The sequence below is a fragment of the Lichenostomus cassidix genome, chromosome 3 (genome assembly GCF_008360975.1).
Source record: "Lichenostomus cassidix isolate B80296 chromosome 3, HeHo_3.0, whole genome shotgun sequence".
NCBI classification, from domain to species: domain Eukaryota; kingdom Metazoa; phylum Chordata; class Aves; order Passeriformes; family Meliphagidae; genus Lichenostomus; species Lichenostomus cassidix.
Window position 1 is genome coordinate 1,113,006 of NC_139483.1, and position 15,102 is coordinate 1,128,107.

General features: G+C 38.4%; 1 protein-coding gene across 11 annotated transcripts in view; it reads left to right on the forward strand.

Moving 5' to 3' along the window:
* The window catches only part of PLCB4 (phospholipase C beta 4), a 185,525-nt gene that overhangs the window by 14,488 nt on the left and 155,935 nt on the right, over positions 1 to 15,102 (forward strand). For 5 of the 11 annotated variants that reach the window (XM_085053977.1, XM_085053989.1, XM_085053988.1 and 2 more), the window contains exon 2: positions 5,459 to 5,518. The exons of 2 other annotated variants lie outside the window; for them this stretch is intronic. The gene's annotated coding sequence lies outside the window, so the exon portion shown is untranslated. Of the gene's footprint in view, positions 1 to 3,894; positions 3,990 to 5,458; positions 5,519 to 9,492; positions 9,584 to 13,626; positions 13,672 to 15,102 lie in introns of those variants that run through there. 4 more of the 11 variants (XM_085053980.1, XM_085053984.1, XM_085053978.1 and 1 more) reach the window with 3 other exon arrangements.

The window sequence follows — 15,102 nt, forward strand, 5'->3', positions numbered from 1 at the left end:
TAACATCTGCTGGCATAGAAGTGATTGTAAATAAAAAAATCTTCACTGTGCAGCCCAGTAGGAAGGAAAGAGAGGATGGAAAGGAGCGTTCTCTAGAAACACAGATGGCTTTAGTCATTAATAACGTTTGACAAAATAATTTTAAAAATATGATTGCCAAAAAAACGGACTGTATGAAGAAGCTGAGTCCATCTATTTGGTACATATGGAAGAGTTTGCTATTAAACTTTCCTGAAGGAACATAAATAATAGGATCAGCCTTGTACTCTCCCAAGAGTGATTGGACCAAGCGGTTTGCCCAAAATGACAGGCCTGTTCTGTGTTATTTTGCACTGTGCAAAATAGTCTTGTATTATAGTATGGTATGTAATTATCTCAGTAAATATTCAGGGGGAAAAATAATGCTGCTTAATCCCTTTCTCTTGCTGTTGTGGAGGATTGGGATAATAAAAGCGTAGATCACAACATGCTATGTTAGAGCTGCTGGCCTACATTTCAGAGCGAGATTGGCAAGGAGCAGGCTCCCAGTTTCTGGAACACAGAGTACATCCCAGAAAGAATGATTAGGCTGCAGTAGGATTTATATGATGATGCTGAGCTTTCCCTGGAGATATCAGATTTTATCTTAATGACATGAAGTGCTGGCAGCTGCTGGCTTGCTGGCCTGAAAGGAGTATCCATCCTCTTCCCTTCTTTTCACCTGCAGCATGTTCCCCAGGGCCTGCATTAGCTGCCTGGTTTCCATGTTGGAGTCTAGGATTGCTCTTTCCTTTCTGTTTTCTTTGAATAATGGTGAGACGCCCTGAAACTTTAGTCTTGGTTGGAGTGCAGGTTTTTATGATAATTAATTTCATTGGTCAGAGCAGAGTAAAAGCATTTACCCATAATTGACCTGGATTCTTTGTAATGCTGTAAATGAAGTCTTGGATTATTAATGCTTTCATCAGCAGTGAGTAATTTCACAGATTGAAAACCTCTTAAACTGCAGCATGATGATTTTGGTTCCAGAGAATTACTATGGGTGACTAAAAATTGAGTACCTCTTTTTTCCCCCCCCCCTGAAAAAAAAATTAGAAAAAATTAATAACTTTCCTAAACCAATAGGTAAAATTCCCTGCTGGAGCTGTAGGATAGTATGTTCTTATTGCATCCAAGACACACTGAAATTCTCAGAGTCAAATTGCAGATTATGTTTCCTGGTGCTATTACATTTGCATACTGATTAGTATGTAGTAACTGTTCTATATTGCACAAATGCTGCTGTTGTTTAATACTTGGCTTAAATTATGTGGGGTTTAGAATATAAATATGACTCGTTCTTTGTAGAAAAAGGTCTAAAAGATTCTATTTTCTACAAATCCTTTTGGAGGGTGCACTTTATTAACAATTGATATGCTTTTCATAAAATAGAATCTCTGGGCTCCAAGTATGTGACATCTCTGTGAAAACAGTCTGCCTGTTTCAGGAGTACAGTGTCCTGAATCTTAATCAGCAAACACCAAGGAGTGTTTTTACCTTTCAGTTTAGTTATATATACCTTGATCCCAAGTCAAGAACTCTCTTGGCTCATGATTTCATGGCTGGAGGCAGATTAGGACTTAAGGGTGGGTTGTGTGTGGTATAGCAGGAGGCTGTATGCTCTTTTGTTAGTAAGTTCCTGACTTAATGAAGCTGAATGCAACAGTCCTTGATAGAATTCTGTGGTTTATTAAAGGGATTTCCGTCGTGGTATTCCTGTGACCATTAATTGTGTTTAACTGTGTGGTTACCTGCTTCTTTTGTCTGTTTTGGGAGTCGTATTGTCAAGTTTTCATTTACCTGGCATAAACAGCCATCTGTGCCTGTAGTCAGTGCCACCCAGATCAGAATCAGTGCAGAAAAGGTGCAGAGCTGTCTGGTAACTGGAGATGCTGCTGATCCTGCGGGTGAGTACATGAAATGTTCCAGAAAGAGATGCCAGAGGCTCAAATTATGTAATGCCTCGAGCAGGAAGCCACCGAATTATGTGTGGAGTGTGTCAGCAGCAACAGACTGATGTCCCTGGCAAGGCTCCACTCCAGGAAGGAGCTGGGCTTTCTCAGAAGCCTCACAGGAGAGGGAGAAATGTGGCAGCGTGGCCCTTGCTGGGACAGACTGGCCCATGGAGGCAGGGGCTGGTAGGAGGCAGGGTGCTGACACCACCTTGCTAAGTGTGGTTTCCTGCCCCCAAGTGTGAGAATGACAGGACATTTCTTCAGATTTTCTTTTTGTCTTTGTGTGTTTGTGGGTCTTTTGTTGTTTTGGTTTTTTCCTTTTTTTCCCCTACTCCTAGATCCTGAAAAAAAAAATGAAAAAGAAAGGACCTTTGTAGAAACTACACATCAGATTAGGATAGGCAATTCATGCCTGAAAAATGTTAACAATTGTGTGTCTATAATTAACTAATGAACTATGATTGAAGTTCCTTTTTGGCACAAAATGAGTGAAAGTTTGGTAGGTAATGATCATTGACAGACTAAAATTGTCATGTTTAAATTAGGATTCTAATGGTCTTTTCTAAATTGGGTGCTTGTACTTTGCTTTTAATTAGAATGAGGTAAAAGGTCCTTATTGGAATTCTAAAGTTATACTCTGGGTAACTGAAGGAGGTGGTTGTCTGTAACCAAGTGTCCATCAATGGGAAAGTCATAGACTTGTAGAAATGTGTTTCTGTCAGGTCATGCTCTTGGAGCATTTCAAAGTGACAGGTGGAAAAGAAACTTGAATGTTAGATCCCTGTGGATGAAAACTTGTTTTCTGCTTGAAAATAAAAAAGTCCATTGACAAGAGTCTTGATGAAGGTCATCCATCTTTTTGAAGGACTATCATGATTTAGCTGGGTCCTTTGCAAAGGTAGGTTATAAGGGGGCTAAGTCATGAAGAGAGAGGAAACCCATAGTGTATATTTAAGTTGACAGGAAAGGTCTGGTGACAAGAGAAGGAACATGTCATGCCTTACTGAATGGTAGTGAAGAAATGTGTGTTGTGGCCAGAATGAACATTGGGCACATCAGAATTTGATACCTCTACACCTACCTTGGTGTTCAGGTACAGGTGAAATCCTGTGATATCTGGCCAGGTGTCCAAGATGTGGGGAACATCAAATTAAAGATCCTCTGGGAAAAAAAAAAAAAAAAGTAGTGATCAAGGTAGTTAAGACCAGTTTGTTTACCTCTTTTTAATTTTCTTTTTCTTTGGGACATGAGAAAAATGAAAATTCTAGGGGTTTTGTATTTTAGCATTTACACCCAGCTCTGGAGTGAAGGACAAACCTGAGGTTGCAGCCACTGTCCATTCCTCCATCAGTTGTTCTGTTACTGTGAATTGCAAACTGCTCGGTGTTTCTGTAACTGAGACTTCACTCTGGCTCTAAGTGCTTCCATCAAAGAATTTACAGTCTCACTGAAAGGGCCACTGGAGGTTTTGGACACAAACAAGCTTCTGAAGAAATGCTTAACTGCTGAAAAGAGAGAGAGAGAGATTTGGTATTTGCATAACTAGAAAGAAACTAATTTTCTTCATTAAATTTATGAGATTGTACTCATGTGTTTACATGGAACATGAGAAATTTCAGGGCCCAGTGGCAATTTTGCCCAGAAAGCTGTAGATGATTAAAACCAGTTGGGAAGCAGATTCTGTTTCTGTTATGTGCATTAGGGATGGTGGGATGCTCCTGCTTCCAGCGGAGCTGGGCTGGATTCTGCGCTGATGTAACCGTGTGGAAATTTGACAACAATCTGCAACAGAACAACAATGTCTGAGGTGTATCTCTTATTGCAGACTAAAAGAGTAGCTTGTATGCTTGAAAATATTCTTGTCATGTCTTTGTTTTCCCACCACAGACATGTTTTGAGTTTATTTTAGCATGAAGTTGGCTGTAGTTGACCCAGCAGTGCAAGGATGCTTTTGTGTGAAGCTGTGAAGTTCTGGAGACCCAGTGATGTCTTGTCATGTAATTATGAGCTCCTGAGGTCAGTCTGAAAGTGCACCAGCAAAATGAGAGAGGCATTAAAGAAATAATTTTTAAAATAATTGAAATCAATGTGTAGTCTCTTACTAGAAGAGTGTGCTGTCAATATTTAATGAGAACAAAATATGTAGCCATTATCCTCTCAGTGTTGCTATTTATGATTTGGAACAACTTCTGTTTTAATAGACATTTTTGGCAACTTTGGGTGGATTCAACAGAAGAGGAAACTATTTTCTTTAACTGCCCTCACTGCTGTAATTGTGACTGCTGTGGTTCCCAGTCCCTCTGGTCTCATACTGGGGGTGCTTCATGTACCATGAGTTCTCAAAGCAAATGCTAGACCCACAACATGCTCTGGCTTCCCTTGGCTGAGACACTTGTTTTCTACAGTCTGTTTCTAATCTTGACTTTTTTTTTCTTTTTTTTTTCTTCTTCTCTTAAAACTTAAACCTCATAAAACTGAAAAGCATCAGGTCAAATTTAATTCTGTGTGTGCATATTGAGATGTTCTCAATTTTAGGCTTCAGCTTTTTTTCTATAAAGGAAGAAAGATGAAGCTTGGTGGAAGAGAGAAAAGTGCGGCTTCTGATCTAATGTGCAGAAGCTCTTGATAGAAATTCATTTGAAAAAGAAACAGTCTATTTAATATATTTTCAATAATGCTGAAGACACTTGTTATTTTTTTCTTACAAAACATGGATTTCTAATCTGAATTTGGGTTCAGCTTCACTTCTGAGCACTCTTTTGTCATGTTCATTCTGTTACTGTAAACCTGCTGCTTTGCTTGCTGAGGGGCTGTTGTGCTTATGTCCAATTTATGATCTCATACCAGCAGCTTAGAGCTGGAAATCAATTGGGTTTGTGCATTTTACAAAAGAGGGGGGAAAGTAGCAACCGCAAAGCAGCCCTGCCCACATGTGCTGCCCAGTAAGGTGAATGGGATGGATGCCCCAGTGCTGCCCCTTCCCCTCCAAAGAAAGGCAAAAGATAGAAGAAGTGTGTGCTTTTATCCTTCTAAAGCGTTGGCAAAATCAATGAGCAATTATGTTTTTGCACTAATAACAATGACATCATTTACTTTGCATCCAAAGCTGGGATGATAAAGAGACCCGATTATATATCCCAAAATAAAATTCTTCATTTTTCCTGCTCCTGACACACTGCTTGCTCCATCCTTGGTCTCCGTTGTGTTGCTTTCTAGTTTTAAATGCTTGGAAGAATGTATACCATGTGTTCATTTCACCTGCAGCTATGATGCTTTTGCTTAAATAACAGGAATTTCAAAATAAAATGAACTTCAAACAAAAATTCACTGAGTGCACAATATTAGTTTGCTATAGTGTAAATATTCTGATCCATAAGGAGAAATTATTTCTGGGGGGGAAAAAAGGTCTTGAAGTAGTTTACTGTGTTTTTATTAGGCAATTAAATATGAATATGCACAATTAAGGCTTTTATTTTTTTTTTTAGGGAAAGGAAGATATTCTCTACAATGTGAATTTCTATGGAGTAATTTCTGATATTCAAAAGGTATGCATTTCTCTGTTCTTTTAAGATTTTAATTCTGTTTTTTTCTACTAGGTTATTTACTTCAGGTTTAAAATATGGTTTGCTGTTGCAATGCTGCACCGTCCGTATTAGTAGAATGAAAAATGTGTTTTGAAAAAGCAGCAGTTGGGGTTCGTGAGAGCAGAGAAGTTATTAGGAATTTAGGTCATAATTGCAAATTCGGAGGATGCTGTACTCTCCTGAAACCAGATAGCCTAACATTAAGGAAGTGTGTTTGTGTGAGGTTGATCAGACACAGACACATGAGGATATTCAAAGTTCTCAGAGGCTTTATATTTTTGAAGTCTAACATTCCGGAAGTGTGGATGAGTAGGAATTGTTCTTTTCCACTCAGGCGAAATAAACTCCAGTGATAACCATTCCTAAAGCAGCTGCAAAGGCAATTCAAATGCTGGAGTCTCTGTGTGGTTCCAGCAGATTCTTCTCACCTCAAATTTGTGGAGAACAAGTTTTTATTTGATTTTAGTACTTGGGGATGGGTCACTTGCACGCTAGCTTACATTCTCTTCCTAGTCTGAGTGAAGTTTTCTCCATCCCATTGGCACAAAGCATTCTTATCATATTGGCTTCTGCTGGCTGAAAACTTTTTCCTCCAGAAGCACCAAGCTGGCACAAAATTCCAATTGCTTTAGCAATCCAGGCCTTGAGCAGGCTCAAAAGGTTGTGGCAAATCTTAGTTTCTGGTTTATCCTGACTGAGACCTCAGGCTTAATTTAGATGAGTTCTTTGATTCCTGTCCTGCTGCACAGGAGCAGAGCAGGGCACAGACTTCATGCACTAGTCTTTCTACTGAAATTCTTGGAAGTGATAATGATACGATGGTGTTCATCTAAAACTATACCTAAATTCATGTGAGAATTCTCCAATGCAATGAAATCATGTGAGAAACCTCAGATGAGAATTCCAATTGCTGATGGATCTGCTCCAAAGGGATCTTTTGCAGGAAAATTTCAGTGCAGAAAAAGTCATTGACACCAAAGGATCTGGTTGTGGTTTTAGTCTAGAGCTGTAGAATTTGAAGTAATGGTACAATGATTGTAGGCAGTGCTTTAGCTAACTATAACCTTAAAAGTCATTAAAACGCACTTGTTTTCCTTGTTTTTTCACTCCTGGATTGTTGGTTTATCCATATACTGTGTGCCACAAGTATTTGGGAATTTGTTGCACTGTGACCCTGTGTTCTGTCACAATTGGTTTGTTTATTTCTAACTGATAAAAATAATCCTTCTGTGGGCACCAGTACAGTTTGCTAAAATAATTAAAAAAGAAAAAAAAAAGAAGTCTACATTGGCCAGAAATAGCTTTTGTGGAAAGTAGAAACTTCTGTAAATATCTTCTTAGGGCGATGGTCTGAAAAGACAGGTACGATTAACTTTTTATCTCAGTGTAACAGAATGAATTCCTGTTAATGGCAGAACTGTTGGTTCATTTGTTAAAGCTGATAAAGAAGTAGGAAATGAATCAGTTTACTTTGAGTAGCTACTACATTTGATGCTTTCAAAATAAGAGTAAATAATAGAGGGAAAAGCCATACTGTCAAGTTAGTGAAGGAAGTTAGGGATGTTGCTTTTCATTTTCCACTGGAACCCATTTTTAACCATTTAAACATAGCATCCAGAATGATATGCTGTAGGCTTTGCACACCATCCTAAAAGCAAAAGACTTGAAAAACTTTGTGAACAAAGGAACAGCAAATTCCAGAGTTTCTGAATTTTTGCCTCAAGTGAAGAAGAGAAGTTGGCTCCATAACAAAACAAAAGTAGCCCCAGGCAGTCACAATTTGTACAGTCAGTTTTAGGGTCGGTGAACAGGATGCTGTAGTTAATAGTGGTTACACTGAGGATGCCTGGGAGAGGTTTTCTGGGTAGAAGCCTGTTAAAATATTGTATTGTCAAAGATTAAGTGGGACCATTCTGTGCTATTCTGTGTTTCATTACAGTGTCATTCCAGGCAGTATGTCTTCAGGAGATGAGGTCAGGCAGTGCGTCCTTAAAGGTTTATTCTGTTTACACAGTGATGGGTGGGAGGACAGGAGTGTGCAAGGAGGTGGTGCCTTATCATAACACATCATTTACCTGCAATCATGCTCCCCTTAGGAGAGCATTAGTCATGTTATTGAATAATCAGGAGCTGAAGGAACTTTGACCCCTCTTCTACTCTGAAAGAGATTGAGCTGAAGAGAAAACTAGCCAAAGAAAATCCTTTAAATAAACGATGGTTTCCAGCCCTGTTGAAAGGAAGGGTGGCTGAATCCCTGTTAAAGTTTGTAGTGTGAAGCTGGACATGATGTCACTGGGCATTCCTGATTGGAATAATAATTAAAACAATTAATTGAACAATTAATGAACAACAACTGTTCATCACAGTTAGGTAATTGATTTTATTCTTACACACTTTGTAGTTGGATCTTATTTCACCGCCATAAAAGTCCTGTGGTATATTTACAGAATTGCAGATTTTTTTTTTTTTGTAAAGAATGGCGTCTTAATAATTGACGTGTATTTTTGATTAAGAGAAAGAAAAGAAAGCAAAGTTGCCTTCTTGTTAGAGACCAGGGCCATTTGCTCAGATTGCTGTTGTCAAAATAAAGAGGTTTTCACACCTAGCTTTAGGCTGTGTCTCCACTGGATTTCTACCTGAAATTTCTACCAGGGCATTTTCTACCTGAGCTGGATTTTGTATCCATTTTGCCCAAGAATCCCACTACTGTTCTCTTAATCGGGTCCCTTGAATCTTAAAGCATATCTAGTTCTTTATCCATGTTATCTCTGTCTTCTGGAAATTGAGTTCTTTTAGGTCTGAAAATTTATCTGCTGTTCATAAGCAACATGCATAGCTTACTTAGGTGGGGTATACACTGAGTTTCCCTTCAGATGGCTAGTGTTTTCTTTACAATAAAGTTCTCTTATTCTTAGCACATTTCTAGGTCAGGAATGCTTAAAATATCCTTGGAGTCAACAGTATAAAAAAAAATTAGAGAGGCAAAAGAAAAAGAAATGAAGCTTACTGCATCCAGATGAAGTATTGTTTTCCAAATATTCCCTGCTGCTTGTGATCATGTTGTTGTCTTCATGCTTTCCTTTGGAAGACTCTTCTGTTTAATTACAGTAAAATCCAGCGTTGTGCAGACCTTCATGGTGAGAACAGTGAGCATGGAAGAGGCAGAAAATGCCTACAAGTGGCAAAGGTCTCAGACTGAGAAAGGTTGTTGGTTCAGAGAGGAGGCAGAGCTCTGGGAGCTAAGAAGTAACTGATAACAGAAGCATACTGATAATTTATGGCAGTTCTTACTGTGTCAGTTGTCAAGTTCTCTGTAGTTTCATGTACATTTGAACTGACATTTGTGATTAAGAAAATAGAGGCTGAGAGTGAGACTGGAGACTAATTTCTTGTCCCTGGGTGCTTGTTCACACCAAAAGCCTGTGTTGGGAGTGAATCAGGGACGGAGCTGGCTGAAAAGTAGACCAGAAAAATAACATTCTAAAAGGTCATTTCTGACCTGGAGGAGAGAAAGCTCCAGGGAGATCTTATTGCCACCTTTCAATATTTAACAGGGTCTTAAAAAGGAAGATGGGGATGAACTTTTTAGTCGGGTCTTTTGTGACAGGACAAGGGGTAATAACTGAATAAAACTGGGTATTTTTAGGCTAGATATAAGGAACAAATTTTGTACAATGAAGGTGGTGAAAAACTGGAACAGGTTTCCCAGACAGATTGCAGGTGCCCAATCCCTGGAAACATTCAAGATTAGGCTGGATTGGTCTTTGAGCAACCTGGCCTAGTTGAAAATGTCTCTGCTCGTTGCAGGAGATGTTGGACTAGATGACTTTTAAAGGCTCCTTCTGACCAAAAGTATTCTGTAGTTCTGTGGTCTTTTTTTTTTTATTTTTTTTTATTTTTTTAAAACCTGGGTCAGTTTTCATTTTTTCTGCCAGAGCAGACATTAATGGTGAAAGAATGAGTGAGTGGTGGCCTTCTGGAGAGGACTCCAAAGTTTACCAGACTGCTGCCTCAAATTGGTCTGTGGTAGGTCTGTCTCAAACCACACCCAAATTATCAAACATTCTAATGCAGAAAAAGGGAGGAAACAAATCTTGGCTTCTGTAAATTTTAGTTATTATAAGAGTTGTTTTAGGCTGAGAAAAGTTGTTTTCTTTTGTCTGTGTATTTCTTTATTTGACTGCCATGTAAAACTGTCCCCTGAAAGATTTATCTGCCACTCCCCAGGAAGGAAAGACTATTTGCTGTTTTTTTGAAAAGTTTATGTAAGGAACTAAGTGATGGTGTTGTTTTATTCAAAATTTCTATTTTATCAAAACCTGAAGTTAAACCTTCTTTTAAAATGTGTGAAGACCTGGTCTTGTATCCAAAAGTGCAGAGTATGAAAGAGCTGGTCAGAAAAGGAGAGACACAAAATGACACCTTGTACTGTTGGGCCTCAATAAAACCTGAAGTGAAGTTCTTGCAAACCATTTTGTTCTGTGCAGGTTCAGCTCACTAGGACATATTGAGGTTCTTTATGGCTTCCCCTCTCTTCCCTTCTTTTCTTCTTTCTGGTTGTTTTCTTAGTGGATTGAATTGGACCCAGGACCAAACCAGAGCACAAGAGTCTGCAGTAATTATCCGTCAGGGAGTGTGTGTCTGGAAGTGGAGAGAGTAGAGTAGAAAGGAGTGAAGAAAACTCTTCCCTTTCTCGTTTCTCAGCCTAAAAACGTTGGCATGACTCAGTGCCAAAACTGGAGGGCAGTGATGTCAGAGATGCTGAGTGACATTCCCATGTTCCCAAGGGATCCCCTTTTAGACAGGTCAGTGGGCTTTTTGCCACTGACCTCAACTGAGGCCAAGCATAGAAGAAAGAGAAACAGATAGTGAAAGAATAAGCAGAGATGATCTGAAAAGTATGGGGAGAGGTGCAAGATAAAGGAAGCAAGGTAGCAAAAATGGGAAATGTAATAGTAAAACTGTCAGATACGGGAAATACTTATGTGGGGAGGGGGGGAAGAAAGCAAGAGGTCGTGTGCACAGCTGAGTTTGGACAAAATGTTTTACTAATTTCTGATTCTCTTCTCCTGGTGAAACCATCTGCCAAGACCTGCTACTGATACAGCAAGATTACCGGCCTGTTAGATACTTTCTTTTAAACTCATGTGTGTTCTTATGTGACATGAATAGCGCATTCATCTTTAGCCCTTATTGTTTTCTGGCAAAACCAAAAGGGAAAATGACTAAATTATTGCCAAAAAATGCATTGTATTTAGAAATATTTTTTTTCTTCAAGTATCTTCAACTACTCTAAACCCTGAAATTGTAGAATATTTCAGAGAGATGTTTGCTCTAACTGCTTTTGTGATCTGATATGGAGGAGCAATTTTTGGTTGAGCGTAAAACAAAGAAATAAATCTGTAAATAGATCCTAATCAAAGGCAAAACTTTGAAGTATTTTATGGCTTTCCCTGAGCCTTCTTTTGTTCTACTGTTCATATCTTATCTGTTGTAATTTTACTGTTAAAATGAGTATTGCAGTAGGGAACAGGGAGTGTGTATGTGCGTGGAATGGCATCTGCCCTACTGCAGCTGTTTACCCAAACAAATCCCTTCTGATCACAGTAACTGTGAAAACTGGAATCTGAGAAGGTGAGATGTGCTGTTTCACATCAGAATGATTTCTTGGAGGCAATGGAAATACCTGTGGCAAATCAAATTAACATTCAAAACTTCATTTATAATTGTGGTTGTTATGATTTCCTCTTTCTCTGTGTACATACTTTGGATCTACAAAGTGTAAATTTTCCAAACTCGACAGGTTGCATAAGCCAGAGAAGTAGGAAATAACTCCCAAAAAAACTGCTGTCAGACCTCTGAAGAACGTATTGAGTTGTTTGATCTGAAACACAATGTGTAAGAGTTGCTTTGCCAAGTTTTGAAAGGTACAGTATGTGGAGTGATGAGACTGCTGTCTAGTTATTTTCTGTACCCAAATGAGAAAGACAGACAAATAGGGAGTGTTGTTTATTGCTTAACGACACACATACCACTTTTCACTTGTTCATATTTTAGCTGTTTGTTCTTGTTTCTTCTCTCAAAACTAATCAGACTTGTTAAACATTACAATGAAAAGTAGCAAGTAAATCTACTTAGATTTCATAACTGCACTTTTTGCTCTTTGATCTATACCAGACTCAAAATTTGGATTGTAAACAAGATCATGATGGGATCTTTTGCAGTCTGGGTTAGCAGTTGGGAGGACATCTCTGGAGCTACTGTAAATATTGCAAGTATTTCTTGTGTTGATGGATAAACTGCTTTTTCAAGATCTGCAGTAGCCTTTTCTTGGGCATTTGTACATTTGGAAGACTTTGACCATTTCTACTTGGTTTGCAGTGTGTGTTTTTATAAAGTCCCTCACAAAGGAAGCAGTGCTACGCTCACCTGTTAAATCAGATGGTCAGATGTGTGTATCCAGCTCCTGGTTGTGAGCATTTGGTCATACAAGCCCATCTTGTAGTCATCTGGGTCTGTCTGCCTGAAAACTAGTTGGCTTTCTTTTTTCAGTACAGGCCTGCTTTTGTGTCAAGGCGTCTTGTTTTTAAGGATGTAGTGAGCAACTAGCTAGATATTCTCAAAAATCTAAAAAATAAACTTCTGTGGTTTTAAATTATTTCTTTTGGCCTTTTTCTGCATGTCTTAATTGAACTATTTGGTCAAGTTGCCTGGACTCTATAAAACATTTTTTTTTTGTTTTTATGTTCTGTTTAAACACAGTTGGTGAACTGGGAAATTTAGCCTTTTAAAATGTTAAGCAGTTTGAGGCAGTTTCTAGGTGCATTATTTTGAAGGAAATCAAAGGCTTTCCTCTTCATCATTGCTGTATCAGCATGGAGGCTCTTCTTTTGTCATACCACTTGGAAACAGGTTTTTCATTATTAATAGTCCTCTTTTCTGCATTAATTTGCACTGAATTTGTTGTAAAAAGTGGGGATGTGTTGGTGGGAGGGCAGTTGTCTTGCCCTCTGTCCAGTCAGGGTGTTCAGCAGTTTTGGCTTGGCTGTACTTTCCCTGTCCCTTCTTTTCTTGGCAGTGCACCTGAGCTGGCAGCAGGTGACACAGGACAGCAGGTGACACGAGAGCAGGAAATGATGCCATTGAAGCACTACCTGTTGTACTTGTGGCCACAGCAGAAGGTGCTGGAGTCAATATCATAAAGCCCAGCCCCAAGCTGTTTTACAGTTTATTGCTTATCTTTGCTGTGCTGTTTTTTTGTTTTGTTTGTTTTTCCCTGTAAGAATTGTATCCAGAACACAAGGTTCTCTTGAATACATCTGGAGTATTTTTGCTGGCACTTGATGTGACTTGGTACAAACAACGTAAATTTGAGTCAAGTGGTTAAATGTTAAAATAGCTTCCCACATGTGTTGGTTTGCTGTCAGGGAAAGAAATACAGCAGAAATGCTGTATTTAACCAGTAATCAAACATTTATTGTTGAAAGAATGACCTGACAAGGATAAGAGCTAGCCTAAAATGTACAGGTTGTATTTCACGGAAGGGAAAAGCTTTATTAATATTTGAAGAATGGTTTTAATTAGTCTGACTGTTGGTAGGTGTGTTCATTTTCTCAATGTACATCTGATATAGCATTTTTCACCAACTTATAATTGGCAGTTTCCCATAGGAAATAATCATTATTGGTATTATAAAAGCACTTTGTATCTATCACATTTGGGAAATGAAAGTTTTGCAAAGGTCAGAATAAAGTGTGCCCCCAATTATGCTAATAACTCATACCACAAATGATCCACCAGAAGGTTTAATAGCTTGGTAGTCCTCTTTAGATTTTCTGAGAACAGGAAGAATTAATATTACATTTTGACTCTTCACAGAAAGGTGAAAAAAGTAATCTTCCTTCTCTCTACCTTTGGAAGTTTGTACCTGAACTCTTTCAGCTGCTGGAGGATCTTGAAATGTTGGGTGGGTTTCTACTGGGATTTTTTTTCGTTTTTATTAAGAATTCTTTTTAAAAGCATTTTGTTCCTCTTCAAACTAAAGTCAGTATCTTTTTTTTTTTAATGATCCCATGGTTGCAAAAGATAGCATGTTTTGACATCTGGAGTTGCCTGTAAGTTTTATTTGGAATTTGACAATATAGTCTAACAGACTGATTCTTTTGCTAGATTGGTGAAGTAATTTAAATTAGTAACTTGGTAGGAAATATTAAAAGTTATTAAAAAACCCTATCCAAAGTGAAAATTTTACTGCAAACAAAATTTTAATTTTGCTTTTCACCTGTCAAAAAAAAAAAAAGGAAGAAAATCTGTTGTTTCTGTTGAGAGGTCTTGCACGTCTGCACCGGAATCCAAAGATTGGAGTAAATAAACCATCCAGAAACTTTTCAAACATCACAGCAAATATTCAGGATATATTTATTTTGAAATTATTTGATACTGGGTTTTCTTACTTGTGTAACATGGCCACCAGACAGATTTCTTTAGAACCAGGAGCTCTGTGTTGCTTGAAATGGTTCTTTCTGTTTGTAATTTTGAGGTTAAAATGTTGCTGAAAGGCTAGATGGAATAATTCACTCCTGAGAGTGATTATCCTAATACATCTGCAGTTCCTGTGCATCTCCTGAGTTGTTAAAGAACCCATTAGAAGGGCAGTCTGAAAGCTAACATTTGCAAATATCTCCACATTGAATTATAAATATCTCTGGTGAACAAAATGTTTGCTGCACCATGTCAGCTCCACTTGGAGGTCTGGCTGTACCAGGTACATGCGTTTTTTAAGATACTTAAGGAAGATAGAAAAGGTGATTAAATAAACAGCTCAGATTCAGTAATCTCATGGGGTTTAAAAAGTGTAGCAACATTTTTCATTGCATTCTTTACTTTAAAGTATTGTCCCCTTTCCAGTGAAATGTTTTCTGTAAGCTTTACTTAAACAGATGCAGATGGTTTATTAGTGCTTTTAGAGGAGCAGTAAATGAGGAATATTGACAAGTCTTGCGTTGAAATAAGAGCCTGTTAGAAATTTGCCTACCCTGATTTTATGGGCTGCACTAGGAAAGCTGCTGCTTCTGCTTTACTGGAGGTGTTGTTTTGCTGCTTGCAGCCATTAGGGTTACAGCAAGACTGCCTTCATAAAATGTCTGCTACAGGAACATTCTTTTAGAGCAATTTTTCGAAAAGCAGTGCCAGCAAGGCCTTTCTTGCACAAACATTTCTGTATTAAGTGTGTTCTGGGGCAGCTGACCACACGTGTAAATAAAGAGAAGGATGGGAACAGGCTGTTGGTAGACTTTAAACTCCAGTCTTGATCTTGTCCTATTGGAAATAGTTTTCTGTTTTGGCTTGTCTTTATTCTTCCATTGTCTGTTGTGATAAATGCTTAATACTAAGGGCAAAAACGCTTTTTCTCTGCTGGTTTTTTATACTCAAGTTCTCTCCATTGCCAAATTACTCTTCTTCAGCTTTAACACCTTGGTTCAGTGAGAGATGTTAACTCCATTCAAAGGGATCCTGTTTTTACATAGAAGATTATTTTCATGCAA